Below are 15,079 nucleotides of genomic sequence, written 5' to 3' on the forward strand. Positions count from 1 at the left end.
AAAAGGGAAAACAACACAAGAAACCTCATAAGTCTAAAACAATAAATTCCATTAATGCCCCTTATGAATTACTTCACATGGATCTATTCGGTCCAGTGAACGTAAGGAGCATCGGTGGAAAGTACTACTGTCTTGTTGTCACTGATGATTACTCACGTTATTCATGGGTTTTCTTTTTAGGTACAAAAGATGAGACAGTAGAGATGCTGATAGATCTTTTTACAAAATTGGAAAACGTTCATGATGCAAGGATCAAGAGGATAAGGAGTGATAATGGCACAGAGTTCCAGAATCGTATTCTGGATCTTTATTGTCTTCGAAAGGGAATTGAACATCAATATTCTGCTCCTTATACGCCTCAATAGAATGGAGTCGCTGAGAGGAAAAACAGGACGTTGATTGAAGCCGTTAGGACGATGCTTTCAGATTCAAAGCTACCAGTTCTTTTCTGGGGAGAAGCTGTGAATACAGCTTGCTACGTCCTAAACAAAGTTTTGACTGCTAAACGTTTTAACAAAACTTTTCATGAGTTGATGTTTAACGAAAAACCAAACTTAACAGGCTTTGAACCATTTGGATTACCCTGCACCATTGTGCGAACCAAAGATAAACAAAAATTCGGTGAGGTGGCATACGAAGGCTACTTTCTAGGCTACGTGCCTGGCACACCGAATAAAAGGGTTTTTAATCTAAAAACTGGTAAAATTGAGGTTGTTTTTAATGTGAAAATTACTTCCTACAAACCTCAACAATCAACGAGTGGTCCTGCTATATTATATGATTATGAAAGTGTTTTTAAATCATTTAATATTCCTGAGGTTTTTGATGCAGATGATTCTCAGCTGATTCAAACAGTGGTTGGTGAAGACGATGAAGGCGAGTTTATGCCTAGATCAAATGTTGATGTGACAGATGCTCCGGAAACTTCCCAAGGTGCTGCTGATCCTGATTCAAGTGATAGTGAACCTGAACCCAATCAGGGGGAGGATTTCATTAATCCATATGCAAATCAGAATATTCAGGGGGGGGGGATTTCATCAATCCATATGCAAATCAGAATATTCAGGGGGAGGTTGGATCAAACCTGGGTGATAATCTAGAAGTCGATGCTGTTGCTACTACACGAGCAAATAGAGATCATCCAGTTGACATGATACTTGGAGATCCTACTGCAGGTGTTCAGACTAGAAGAAGCATTGCATCGAATTCTGGGTTATTTGTTTCGATTGAGAAGACTGGGATAGTGAACGAGTGCTTGTATAGTTGCTTTATATCTCAAGAGGAGCCGAAGAACATTCATATGGCTCTTAAAGACAATTCATGGGTTGAAGCTATGCAAGAGGAATTAGCTTAGTTCGCGAAGTTGAAGGTTTGGGAGTTAGTGGACCTTCCTAAAGGTGAAAGAGAGATTGGCACTAAATGGGTATTTAGGTGCAAGGAGGATGAAAGAGGGATTGTCACGTGCAACAAGGCTCGGTTAGTTGTCAAAGGTTTTAATCAGCAAGAAGGGATTGATTACAATGAAGTGTTTGCACCAGTGGCAAGGTTGGAGGCAATTCGTTTGTTTCTGGCTTTTGCTTCATTCAAGGGCTTTAAAGTTTACCAACTAGACGTGAAGAGTGCATTTCTTTACGGGAAAGTCCAAGAAGTGGTGTATGTCTCACAACCAGATGGGTTCGTTGATCCAGACTATCCAGATCGAGTGTACAAACTTGATAAGGCATTGTATGGGTTACATCAAGCTCCCAGGGCGTGGTACGAGACACTGTCTACACATCTGCTCAAGAATGGTTTTGAAAGAGGTCAGATTGATAGTACACTGTTCATTAAGCGAAAGAAGGAAGATTTTCTGCTGGTACAGGTATACGTGGATGACATCATCTTTGGGTCATCTGATGAAAACATGTGTAAAGATTTCGAACAGGTGATGAAGAGCAAGTTTGAAATGAGCGCTATGGGTGAGCTGTCTTACTTTCTGGGATTACAAGTTGAACAGAAGGAGGATGGGATGTTTATTCATCAAACGAAGTATGTGTATGACATTTTGGCTCGATTCAAAATGAATGATTGCTCTACGTTCAGCACACCTATATGCGAAAATCACAATCTCGGCCCAGATCATGAAAGCACTGAAGATGTTGATCCTACTCAATACAGGGCGATGATTGGTTCTCTGATGTACTTGACTGCTTCACGACCTGACATCATGTTTGTCGTATGCTTGTGTGCCAGATATCAGGCGAATCCGAAAGAGTCACATATGAAAGCAGTGAAGCGTATTCTTCGTTACTTGAAGGGGAAACCTAAACTTGGGTTATGGTATCCAGCTGATAGTGATCTGAGGTTCGTTGCTTACACTGATTCAGACTTTGGAGGATGCAAATCGAACAGAAAGTCTACAACAGGTGGTTGTCAGTTCTTAGGAGGCAGGATTGTGTCTTGGCAATGCAAGAAGCAATCCTGTGTGTCTACATCTACGTGTGAAGCTGAATATATTGCTGCGGGTAGCTGTTGCTCTCAGGTTCTCTGGATTCAACAGCAGATGCGCGATTACGGTTTGGATTTCACTCGAACTCCTATTATGATAGATAATAATGCCACTATGTCAATCACAAACAATCCCGTAAAGCATAGTAGAACTAAACATATTGACATACGTCATCACTTTATACGGGATTGTGCTGAAAAACGACTAATTGAATTACATCGAGTCGACACAGAAGATAACCTTGCTGATCTTTGCACTAAAGCTTTTGATCGAGCTCGCTTTGAACACTTAGTCGAACTCAACGGGATGAGGAATCCTGAATAACTGGTTTTTCATAAGAATTTTGTAAATAGTTTACTGCTTTTTCAAAAATCAAAAATACAAAAACATTGAAAAATCGAAAACATAAAAAAAATAGAAATTCAAAAATGAGTTATCACTGTGTGAAAAAGAAGAAATGATAGTACATCAGCAAGTTAGACTGTCACGCTGAAATTGAACCAAAATTTGCTTAAGTGTGATAGCAGCGTCATCATATGATGTACCAGTAGGCAAAAGCATGAAATAATCAACTTACCAATGTGATATAAACCTAAATGCACTGAGTATGAGTGGGGAACACATCAGTGGTGTATGGTTTAATGATCTTAATTCTTGCGTTGATAGATTGCCAAAATCTGAAGTTTTGGGTCTTTATACTGTTATTTCATCCGGGGATATCAGGGTGTCCTTCTGCTGCATCCAGATACATGCTGACCTAGACACACCCAAGATATCTTAAAAGAGCTAAAAATGCCAAAACCCTGAAAATGAAAAAGCTCTCAAAGAGAGTCATTCAATAAGTGCAAAATGCACAATTCGTACCAAAAATGGTATCTGTCTTAGCCCTCGATAAGATAATTTGGTCTCTCTACTGTACGGAAGTACTGACCTGTTCACCAATTATCTATCGTTGAAATACAAAACGGATGAGTTTAGTATACTCACCTACTACGATGAATCTTTTAGCATACCTTGATAGCGGGGGTACATCCTGAAGTGGGACACGCTCGTATTTCGGTATTCTAAAATTACCTTAACATATCATACGGTAATGGTACTTGAAATGTTCATGCATTTTGTTTAAATGGACAAACATATTGGTAATCGTCTTGAACTGCTTTTCACTAAAAAATTACATAAAGAATTAACTAATTGTGTGAAACAGTTTGATTGTGCTGATATGATCTTCTTACCGGTGATTCTCACAAAAACAGAGTGTTTACTGCTTTTTGTATTTACTTGCTTTCAGAAAATATAAAAATCCAAAAATAGTGTCTTTTTCTGTTTAAAATTCTTAATGTACGGAAAATTGTTATTCTTGGAGGAATTGTTACTGATAGGGGGAGACGGTGTTAGTAAGTGAGTTCAAAATTTTCAAATCAAGCAGGTTATAGGGTGTTTTGTTTGAAATTTGTGCGTGTTGGTGCTGAATGGAAAATGCTTAATCTGTAACACAGTTTAACAAATCTCTTGAATAATAATAATTTGTTTAACTTATGTTGAAAAATTCTTATGGTTTCTCGAGATGTTTGTTTTATAGTATACAGATTGAAGCTGTATATTGCTGAAGAGTTGCTGTGAAGATGAGAGTTTGCTTGGATGCATGGTAGATCCTCCTTTCTACATTGCAGACAGAGTTGAAGAGTTGAAGATTGCTATTCAAATGCTGAACTGGAGTTTACTCAAGTGCTACTGTTTTGAAGATTTGGTGATTGGATGCATCATCTTAGGGGGAGTTTGTTGCTGACAGAAGCTGTTAAAGCTGAAGCTATCCAAAGACCAAAAGACTGTGAGATTCTGAAGATTGAAGTTACCTTTGCGAGCTATTGTCAAGGGGGAGTTTGTTGGTGCATGTTTTGTGACAACAGCTTAGATTTGGTCTTTGGATATCTTGTAATTAGTAAAACGATAATCAGTTAGCGGGTTTAGCTTTGTAATAGTTTGTAATAGTGAATTAAGAGTGATTGGGCCAAACCAAACCCACATATGGGGGAGGGTTTGCGAATTGGGCCTTGCCCAAGACCTAGCCCATATGCAAAGCCTTGTCCTATATAAACAAAGCTTAGCATTAGGGTTTAGGTTAATCTTCTAATCACCTTAATCACTTGGAGATAATTCGTGAAAGACAACGGCTTGGACGAATTAGGATCTTGATTGATTGTAATCGTTACGAAGATAATCAATAAAGATCGGGTTTGAAGGAATTTCTATTTTCTACACTTTTCTGTGAAATCTGATCTAGAGGATTCCGCACTCTAGGTTGGATCGACGATTCTGTTACGATCCGCACGGGATAGGGGACCTACAGATTGCCAGAGCAAGTGGCTATGCTAAAGGCATCCAGATGTTTGAAGAAAGGTTGTGTCATTTTTATGGCACAGGTGACCATTGATGAGCAAAAGCCCAAGATTGAAGACATCCCCCTTATTTCTGACTACCCTGAAGTTTTCCCGGAAGAACTACCTGGTTTGCCACCAGATAGACAAGTGGAGTTCAGAATCGACATCATTCCAGGAGCAGCTCCCATTGCAAGAGCACCATATAGATTGGCTCCAACAGAAATGAAGGAATTGAGGACGCAGCTCGATGATTTGCTAGCCAAAGGTTTTATTAGACCTAGTTCGTCTCCATGGGGAGCACCGATCTTGTTTGTCAAGAAAAAGATGGTTCGATGCGTATGTGCATCGATTACCGTGAGCTTAATAAGGTCACTATAAAGAATAGGTATCCTACGGAGATTCGCAGTTTCCTAGGATTGGCAGGATACTACAGACGCTTTATCGAGAATTTCTCAAGAATTGCAGCACCCCTGACTCTTCTAACTTGCAAGAATAGCAAGTTCAATTGGGGGCCTAAGCAGCAAGAGTCATTCGATATTTTAAAGCATAAGTTGAGTAATGCTCCTGTGTTGACATTGCCAGATGGAATTGAAGACTTTGTAGTTTATTGTGATGCATCGCACACCGGGATGGGTTGTGTGTTAATGCAGAAAGGCAAAGTCATTGCCTATGCTTCACGACAGCTAATGGTGCATGAAAGGAATTACACCACTCATGATTTGGAGTTGGGTGCCGTTGTATTTGCACTAAAGCTTTGGAGACACTATCTGTATGGAACCAAGTGTGTGATCTATTCTGATCACAAAAGCCTTCAGCATCTGTTCAATCAGAAGGATTTGAACATGAGGCAGCGACGTTGGATGGAAACTCTGAACGATTATGATTGTGAAATAAGATACCATCCAGGCAAAGCCAATGTAGTCGCAGATGCCTTGAGCAGAAAAGAAAGGGTGAAACCAATAAGAATCAATGCCAAGAGCATTGAAATCAAGAATAATCTGAATGAAAGATTGTTAGCTGCCCAGAAGGAAGCTGTGTCAGAAGCTAACTATCCTAATGAAAAGCTGGGAGTAACTGAATAACAGTTATCCTATGGCAAGGACGGAATCCTGAGATTAAATGAAAGAATATGGGTTCCTGTTTATGGAGGACTCCGAGACGTCATCCTACAGGAAGCCCACAGTTCCAGATATTCCGTTCATCCTGGAGCGGATAAGATGTACCAGGATGTGAAGGCAAATTATTGGTGGATAGGCTTGAAGAAGTCTATAGCCACCCATGTAGCCAAATGTCTGACGTGTGCTCAAGTCAAGGCTGAGCATCAGAAGCCGTCAGGTTTGCTACAACAGCCTGAAATACCCACTTGGAAATGGGAAATGGTGATGATGGATTTCATCACCAAGTTGCCTAAAACGCAGAAGGGAAATGATACTATATGGGTCATAGTTGACAGACTGACCAAGTCAGCTCATTTCCTACCCATTAAGGAAACTTACAGTTCGGACATGTTGGCCCAACTGTATGTTGATAAAATCGTATCCCTGCATGGGGTACCAGTGTCTATTATCTCTGATAGGGATACTAGATACACTTCGCATTTTTGGAAGAGTTTCCAACAGTCTCTGGGGACGCAATTGAAATTTAGTACGGCATACCATCCTCAGACGGATGGGCAAAGTGAGCGTACCATTCAAACCTTGGAAGACATGTTGCGTGCATGTGTGATTGATTTAGGAGGTAGCTGGGATAGGCACCTACCTTTAGTCGAGTTCTCCTATAACAATAGCTATCATTCCAGCATTCAGGCTGCGCCTTTTGAGGCACTATATGGTAGAAAATGCAGAACGCCCATTTGTTGGGCAGAAGTAGGAGACACTCAATTATCAGGTCCCGATCTAGTCTTTGAAATGACGGACAAGATTGTCCAAATTCGTGACCGCCTGAAAGCTGCCCGGGATAGGCAGAAGAGCTATGCTGATAAAAGGCGAAAACCCCTCAAGTTCGAGGTTGGTGATAAAGTTTTGCTCAAAGTATCACCCTGGAAGGGGGTGATGCGATTTGGTAAGAAAGGTAAGTTAAGCCCGAGGTATATAGGACCATTCGAGATCATCGAATGTGTAGGGTCAGTGGCTTATAAGTTAAACTTACCTGAAGAGCTCAGTGGTATTCACAATGTGTTCCACATCTGCAATCTGAAGAAATGTCTAGCTGATGAATCACTAGTCATACCACACACGGATGTGCATATAGATGAGAGCTTAAAATTTGTGGAAAAACCTGTGTCGATTGAGGATCGACAGGTAAAGAAGCTTCGAAGGAAGTATGTGCCTATTGTCAAGGTCAAATGGGATGGCCGTAGAGGTCCCGATTATACGTGGGAGTTAGAGTCCACAATGAAAGAAAAATACCCTCAATTATTTCAATAAATCTCGAGGTCGAGATTTCTTTTAAGGGGGTGAGGATGTAACACCTCGAAAATTCCTGTCCAATAAAATAAAGACACGTGTCATGTGGGACAAACGTGTCAGGAACCCGGGTCAAATAAAGATGTATGGTAGGATTTAAAAAGGGCGTCATCCATTTTAGCTTAGTTAATTAGCTAAAAGTCAAACCATCATAATTAAGGTTTGACTTCGAGATTAGTCCATAATTACTCAGTAATATCTCGAATTAAAAATACCTATAAGTATGTAATTATGTGGGTAACAAACCCTTAAAAGGGTATTATCAGATTCCCACTCTAACCATGTTAATTGTCGAGTCAAATTATACTTTAAAAAGTCAACAAAATGCTTAAATCCGAATTAACTCATAATTAGCAATGTAGGATATATGCAACCTGTTTGATCATTAAAATAACTTGGTAACTAATGTAAGAACATGTCCCAACATGTTCAACTCGACAATTTTCTGTTTAGACCCAGTTTGGAACCGAAAGTCGCATAGTTTAACTTTCGCTTTGACTTTCAGTTCTGACCCGTTTTAGTCAAGTTTAAGATTGACTTAGAGCTTCTTTTGGACCTAGTAACATGTTAGTATAACCCTCTGTGGTTATACGGCTTAGTTCACTAGTTGTTTAATTATTACGCAAATTTCCGTTAAATGCCCATATGTTGACCATTATACCCAAATGCCCATAAAATATGATTTTTGAAAATATAAAAGGGTAGACATCTTAGTCACTGAATTATAGACTTGTAACCGAAATTTGAGTTCAGTTTGAGGTCCAGAATCAAAGTTATGCTCGTTAGCGTAATTAAGAGCTTCTTTAGTAATTAAATAGCATAAATCTCATATAGCCTATCTAAACCCGAATTTTTATACAAAACTTTATACCTACTATTATAAAATAATATTTTGGGATTTTTAAAGATTTTTATTCAATTTTAGGCTAAGCATAACTTAGTGTTCTAAGCTTAATTCGGCTAAAGCCGGTTTTGCCCTTTTAGGCTATAAAATGAGTTTTATAAATCCTTTTGACCTCAAACCTTTTTCTACTGATTTATTATGTTAAATATATTATTTTGAGCCTTCTAGAATTATAAAAATATCAGCTTTTCTTTTAAAACCCAGAAATGGCTCCAGATCGCCTTTTTAGGCATTTTTACGACATAGTCTATGTCAAAACTACTTTATATGTATAAGAGTCAATACCTACTGATATATTTAGTAAAATTATATATTATAACAATAAACTAAAGATTGAAACTCAGATTTCCAGTTTTGCCCTTTTAGGCCTATGTGAAATTACCAAAATGCCCTTTCGGTGCATAAGAAGGTTATAATTAATAAAATTCACATATATATAATACCCTACTGTTATAACATGATAAACTAAGTATAATTACTGATTTATTCAGATATGTAACTCATCTTTGTCTCAAAATCCAGAATGTGATCAATTTACCCATATTATACAAGTCTCCAAACTTGTTGGGCCTAAATCACATTCCTTTCCGGTTTTCGCCTTCCATGCGATTAAACCATATTTATTCCTTGAAACTAACCGGTCTAAGCTTAGGCTATATTAAAGACCCGTTAGGATTCTAATAGGTTATTATAAACCTTCGTTCCATAATAGGAGACCAGTAAAAGACACTTGCATTTGCTTATTGTGGTTTTATACTTGCTCAGGTAAATACTTTTAACTTATTTTCCCCTTATACGGGCTTGGGGTACGGTATATAAAATACCGCTTGGTCGGGCAATTGACCCTAACTCATTAGTAGTTGGGTATTATCAATGTGACCCGTTTAAAAATTGGTTTTGTTTGTTTTACGCCTTTGGGAGTTTAATGACCATATCCCGGATATCCTTGGCATCATTCACGAAATGGCCACGACCTTGACACGCGGGTGTAGGCGTACACCAGACAATGTGTCCATATAATTCAGGTATAACCGTTGGTTTCCCGCCGCGGATTTATACTATGTGGTGTGTCTATTAACCTTAAACCCGGCACGAACCGAGCGACTGAACGCATAACAAACATGTAATTCTTTTACAAGATTAAATTTGATTAATTATTCCCAAGTTATAAAAAGTTTTGTGCCATGTGCATTCAAATCAAATTTTAAAACCTTTTCAAAATGAGTCAGTTAAATTGTATTTACCAGTGTAAACTGACGTATTTTCCCCAAAAAGATTAAGTGCAGGTTCTACACGTAATAGGTTGGCTACTCCTTAGCATCGTAGAGTCTCGCAAGCTTGGATGTCATTCATCTGTTGAACAATTTTCCTTTTTTGATTGATCCGCCTGTGGATCTATTTCAGCTACTATGTGATACTAGATATTACATTTTATATGGTTGAAATAAATCTATTTTATTGCTTCCGCTGTGCATTATAATTTGTGTTGTTTGACTATGATGATATCAACTACGTCACGATACTCCCCCACCGGGCCCACCGGTGACACATGGAAATTAGGGGTGTGACAGTTCCTAACTATAGTCTAGGTGTCTAAGACATCAACCCGGACTAGGTCGAGTCTTGCCTAATTCCCTATAGTTATGGCTCTGATACCAATCTGTCACACCCCAACCGATGGCGGAATCATCGGGGCATGGCACTGAGCGAAACAGATTGTACAGAAGTTTCCATAACATTTATCATTACTATTTAATTTAAATAATACGTCCCATACTGTATCTCAAACAGTAAAATAAATTATTACAGACAAAAATCCAGGCAAATATTCTGTTCCGACAACTCAGATTTAAATAAACAGCAATTGTTTATCTGCTTCTAGAGATCCTTAATTTGACCACTACAGACAACTATTTGTTGGGCTCTAGAGCTTTATTCTAGCCTCGCTTTCCTAGCAGATAAGCATCTTAAACACCTGTCACATACGTTAAAATAAAGTCAATACATAAAATGTAAAGGTGAGCATACAAGTTTGATAATAGCATAATAGAGTTCGAAATAGTTTACGCATAACCAGCACGTACACAGAGGAAAACGAAGCATGTTAATTATCGACATGGATCTATCGATACCAATGATTGCGGGTTGACGGCCCGAGGCAGTTCGCAATACATGATTACCACCGTAATCCATGCAAATAATTGTCCTTAACAACCCCCGTGTGGATGGGTGCTGAGTCCAAACTATAGTACTATCGTCATTAAGGCAGGTAGACAGTATTCCACGTGTAAACATAACAACAATCATTCATTTAGTCACGTAATACATGCGGTAATGGTTAGCGTTTAAATTATTGCGTAGTGTGTTCGATGTGATTTCGTATAAGTAACGTATGTAACACCCAAAAGTGCTGAAAGCAAAAAAGGATCGAGTATACTCACAGCGGTTGATGGATTGAAGGGAACGCTTGAGAGTAGGGTTAGCCTGAATAGTTTGATAGTATAACGATAAGCAACGCGTAGAACGGAAAACAAGTGTTGGAGAGTCGGACAGCTGGTCGATCGGACGGTAGTCCGATCGGACGGCTGACCATTCGGTTGGCAGTCCGTTCGGACAGCTGTCCGGTCGGTCGATAGGCCGATCGGATGGCTGTTCGAGTGGATTGTTTCTTCATTTGAGAAGGATGTGTTTGTGTATGATGGTTTGACTTTTGAAGTTTTCGTTGTAGCATTAGAAAATACTGAAATATCTTTACCTTTCAGGTCGGTCGATCGTTCGATCGTTCGATCGGCCGGCAGCCCGATCGGTTAGGTACTTCTAGCAAGACAAGTTCTCAGCAGGGTGTCACCTGATCGGACGGCTGTTCGATCGGGTGGCACTCCTAGTGCATTGAACATGTTGAAAATCGACTAAGTGTTGAAGTATAGTATCTTATGATCTGAAGAGTAATCTGATCGGACGGTAGTCCAATTGAACAGCTGTTCGTTCAATGCTAGTCTTCAAAACAAATTGATTAGGTGTGGGGCCATGTGTTAGCCGATCGGCTGGCCGGTCGATCGGCTGACTGTCCGATCGGCTGCAGTCCAATTGGTCAGCATCCTGACCTGATCAGCATGTTCGCCTAACACTTAGTTGTTATGATTGATTGTCGTTATATCGAGGTGTTTTGACAACGAGTCGAACCATAGAACCCTCGTTATTACTTGGTTCTCCTGCTCGGACAGGAATCACCCAAATCCGGCCGGTGAACAGTTCGGAACGGAGTTTGACATTTAACCCGAAATCGGTGAACCTCGTGGATAGATTCCGGATCTTGAGTCATGCAACCACCGGAATGATTAGCAAGTCGGCACAAGCTCCGTTTCTATCAGTTTTGAAGGCATTAAGTGTAAAAGAGTTGAAAGAAAGTTGGAAAAACCATCTTTCAATCCTTTTCACCATGTAATGTTTAGATCCATGAAAGATCTCTGTTTGTTTATGTGGAAATCGGCTAGATCCAAGTTATTCTAGGTGGATTGAGGCCAAAACATGAAGTTCTTCAAGAACACCATGATGACATCATCCTAGAACACTTGAATCTTGATGATTTCACGGTTAGAAATCAAGATTTGAAAGATAGAAAGGTGTAGGAGTACGTGTAGATCAAGAAAGTACAAGATTTAGGACGAAATCTTACCTGAATCGGGAGAAATCTGAGAAAAAGAGGGGAGCACGAGCTGGTCGGACAGAGGTTTCCAAAAGTAGAAAGTTTGAGAGTGACAAGGGGTATTTATAGGATGCCAATTGAGGAAAGTGCTGGCCGATCGGCCAGGCAGCTCGATCCGATTGGCTGGTAACCTGATCGATCAGCTGCACGATTCGAGTGTTCGGTGCGACGATTTTTGATATTTTGATCTCGATTGCGATTGATGAGAATATGATAGAGTTTCCTATTCAAATTACTTTTAATCCCAACTACTATATCAACATACAAACATCTATATCTTGCACTGTCTCTTTTCCACCAATTATCATAATTCGATTTCGATTGAGTTCGATTGGGTTTCGATTTCGATTCGAGTTTTGATTGATTACCACACATAACATAAAGTAAACATGCACAAGTAACACATAAGGCACACACACACGTATAATAATACCAAAGTTGCACAATTCGAATTTCGAGTTCGATGATGTTTAGATTAGTTCGATTACTGATTAATTGACTTTATCGCATTGTTACTTCCTATTATTCACAGTCGTAAAGCGGTTCGTATCGAGAAATATACTTCGATTACTTCGATTGTAATTAATCACTCCACATAATACAACTAACGTAAAAACATAAAATAGACTAACTACAGTCAAAGAAGTCAAACAGGGATTGAGCAAGGAGAGACAGATCGCAATTTGCGATCTTTTCTTCCTTTGACTTCAATCTTGACTTTGACTTTGACTTTGACTTCCGGAAACACGGGGTGTTACATAACCAAAAGCTGTTAGATAAAGACACATTCAATATATGGCATGACCGTCTAGGTCACCCTGGTAGCATAATGATGAGACGAATAATCAAAAGTGCAACCGGGCACCTTCTCAAAAACTTAAAAATTTTGCTACCACAAGACTTATCATGTGCAGCATGCTCTCTGGGCAAACTTGTAACTCGGCCCTTACAAACTAAATTGATACATGAAACCCCATCATTTTTAGAAAGAATCCAAGGGGATATTTGTGGGCCTATTCATCCTCCGTGTGGACAATTCCGCTATTTCTTGGTCTTAATAGACGCATCCTCAAGGTGGTCACATGTGAGCCTTTTAGCTACTCAAAATGTAGCATTTGCCCGACTTTTAGCTCAAATCATACAATTGAGAGCCAATTTCCCCGATAATCAAATTAGAAACATCCGGATGGATAATGCGGGAGAGTTCACATATCAAGCTTTTAATGACTTTTATATGTCAATTGGGATCAATGTTGAACATTCAGTACCTCATGTTCACACGCAAAAAGGTTTAGCTGAATATCTGATTAAACGATTACAAATAATCGCTAGACCACTCTTAATGAGATGTAAATTACCATCTTCTGCATGGGGTCAAGCTATTTTGCATACCGCTGCACTGATTAGATTGAGACCAACTGCTGATAATGAATACTCCCCATTACAACTGGTATCCGGACGAGAACCAAGTTTATCCCACCTTAGAATTTTTGGTTGTGCGGTACACGTACCAATACCGCCACCACAACGTACTACAACGGGACCCAAAAAAACTGTGTATCTATATTGGTTTTAATTCCCCGTCCATTATTAAATATTTAGAACCAATGACGGGAGACATGTTTACAGCACGGTATGCTGACTATCATTTTGATGAAACAATGTTCCCAGTCTTAGGGGGAGATAAGGACAAAGAAAGACTGGTAACACAAGAAATAACGTGGAATGCATCATCGCTATCAAATCTCGACCCCTGAAGTGGTCAATGTGAATATGAAGTCCAAAAGATCATACATTTGCAAAGAATAGCGAATGAATTACCAGATGCATTCACATACACGAATAGAGTGACAAAGTCACATGTACCAGCATCAAATGCACCTGCTCAAATTGAAGTAATCCCAGAAGCGATTACTATACAACGAAAGCGTGGGAGACCAATCGGTTCCAAAGACAAAATCCCACGGAAACGAAAAGAGCAAAGTAACGCAGTTGGTGAAAACTCACAAAAATTTATAAGTGAAACCCCGGTAGAGGTAAATGTCCCAGAAGAGACAACTATGAATCCAGAGGAAAATGAAGTTTCAGAAGAAACACCGGTACCGAACGAAAATGAGATCTCTATTAATTATGTACAAGATAATACAATGTGGAACCGAAATAAAACACGTGTTGATGATATATTCGCATATGCTATAGCAACGGATGTAATCAATGAAAATGATTACGTACCTAAAACTTTAGAAGAGTGCATGCACAGAAATGATTGGCCAAGATGGCAAGAAGCCATAAACGCCGAATTGAATTCGCTCGAAAAGCGACATGTTTTCGGACCTGTAGTCCGAACACCCATAGACGTCAAACCAGTAGGTTATAAATGGGTGTTTGCAATAAAAAGAAATGAAAAGAATGAGATTGTACGATATAAGGCTCGACTTGTAGTACAGTGGTTTTCCCAAATCCCAGGAGTTGATTATGAGGAAACGTATTCCCCTGTAGTGGATGCGATAACCCTTAGGTTCCTAATCAGCCTCACAATCTCTGAAGGACTTCATATGAGACTAATGGATGTCGTCACCGCATACTTATACGGGACACTTAAAAATGACATCTACATGAAAATCCCTAAAGGATTAAAATTGCCTGAAGCATTAAAAACAACACCTCGAGATATGTGTTCTATAAAGCTCCAGAGATCTTTATATGGTTTCAAACAATCTGGTCGTATGTGGTACAATCGACTTAGTGAATACCTCAAAAAGAAGGATATAAGTCTGATGTAATCAGTCCCTGTTTTTTTATAAAAAAATCACTCTCAAATTTCACCATAATAGCAGTCTATGTTGATGATATCAACATCATCAGATCTCTTGAAGATATAGAGAAAACTGCTCAGTTGTTAAAGAAGGAATTTGAAATGAAAGATCTTGGTATGACGAAATTATGTATCGGACTACAATTTGAGTATCTGTGCAATGGCACATGTGTCTATCAATCAAACTACATCCAGAAGATGTTAGTACGTTTCAATATGGATAAATAGGGCTGGCAATTTTACACGAATATACGAATATACAACACGAACCTACACGAAGTTAACAGGTATCATGTATGGCCTTAACAGGTATCGTGTAC

This window comes from Helianthus annuus, chromosome 16 (genome assembly GCF_002127325.2).
Source record: "Helianthus annuus cultivar XRQ/B chromosome 16, HanXRQr2.0-SUNRISE, whole genome shotgun sequence".
NCBI classification, from domain to species: Eukaryota; Viridiplantae; Streptophyta; class Magnoliopsida; order Asterales; family Asteraceae; genus Helianthus; species Helianthus annuus.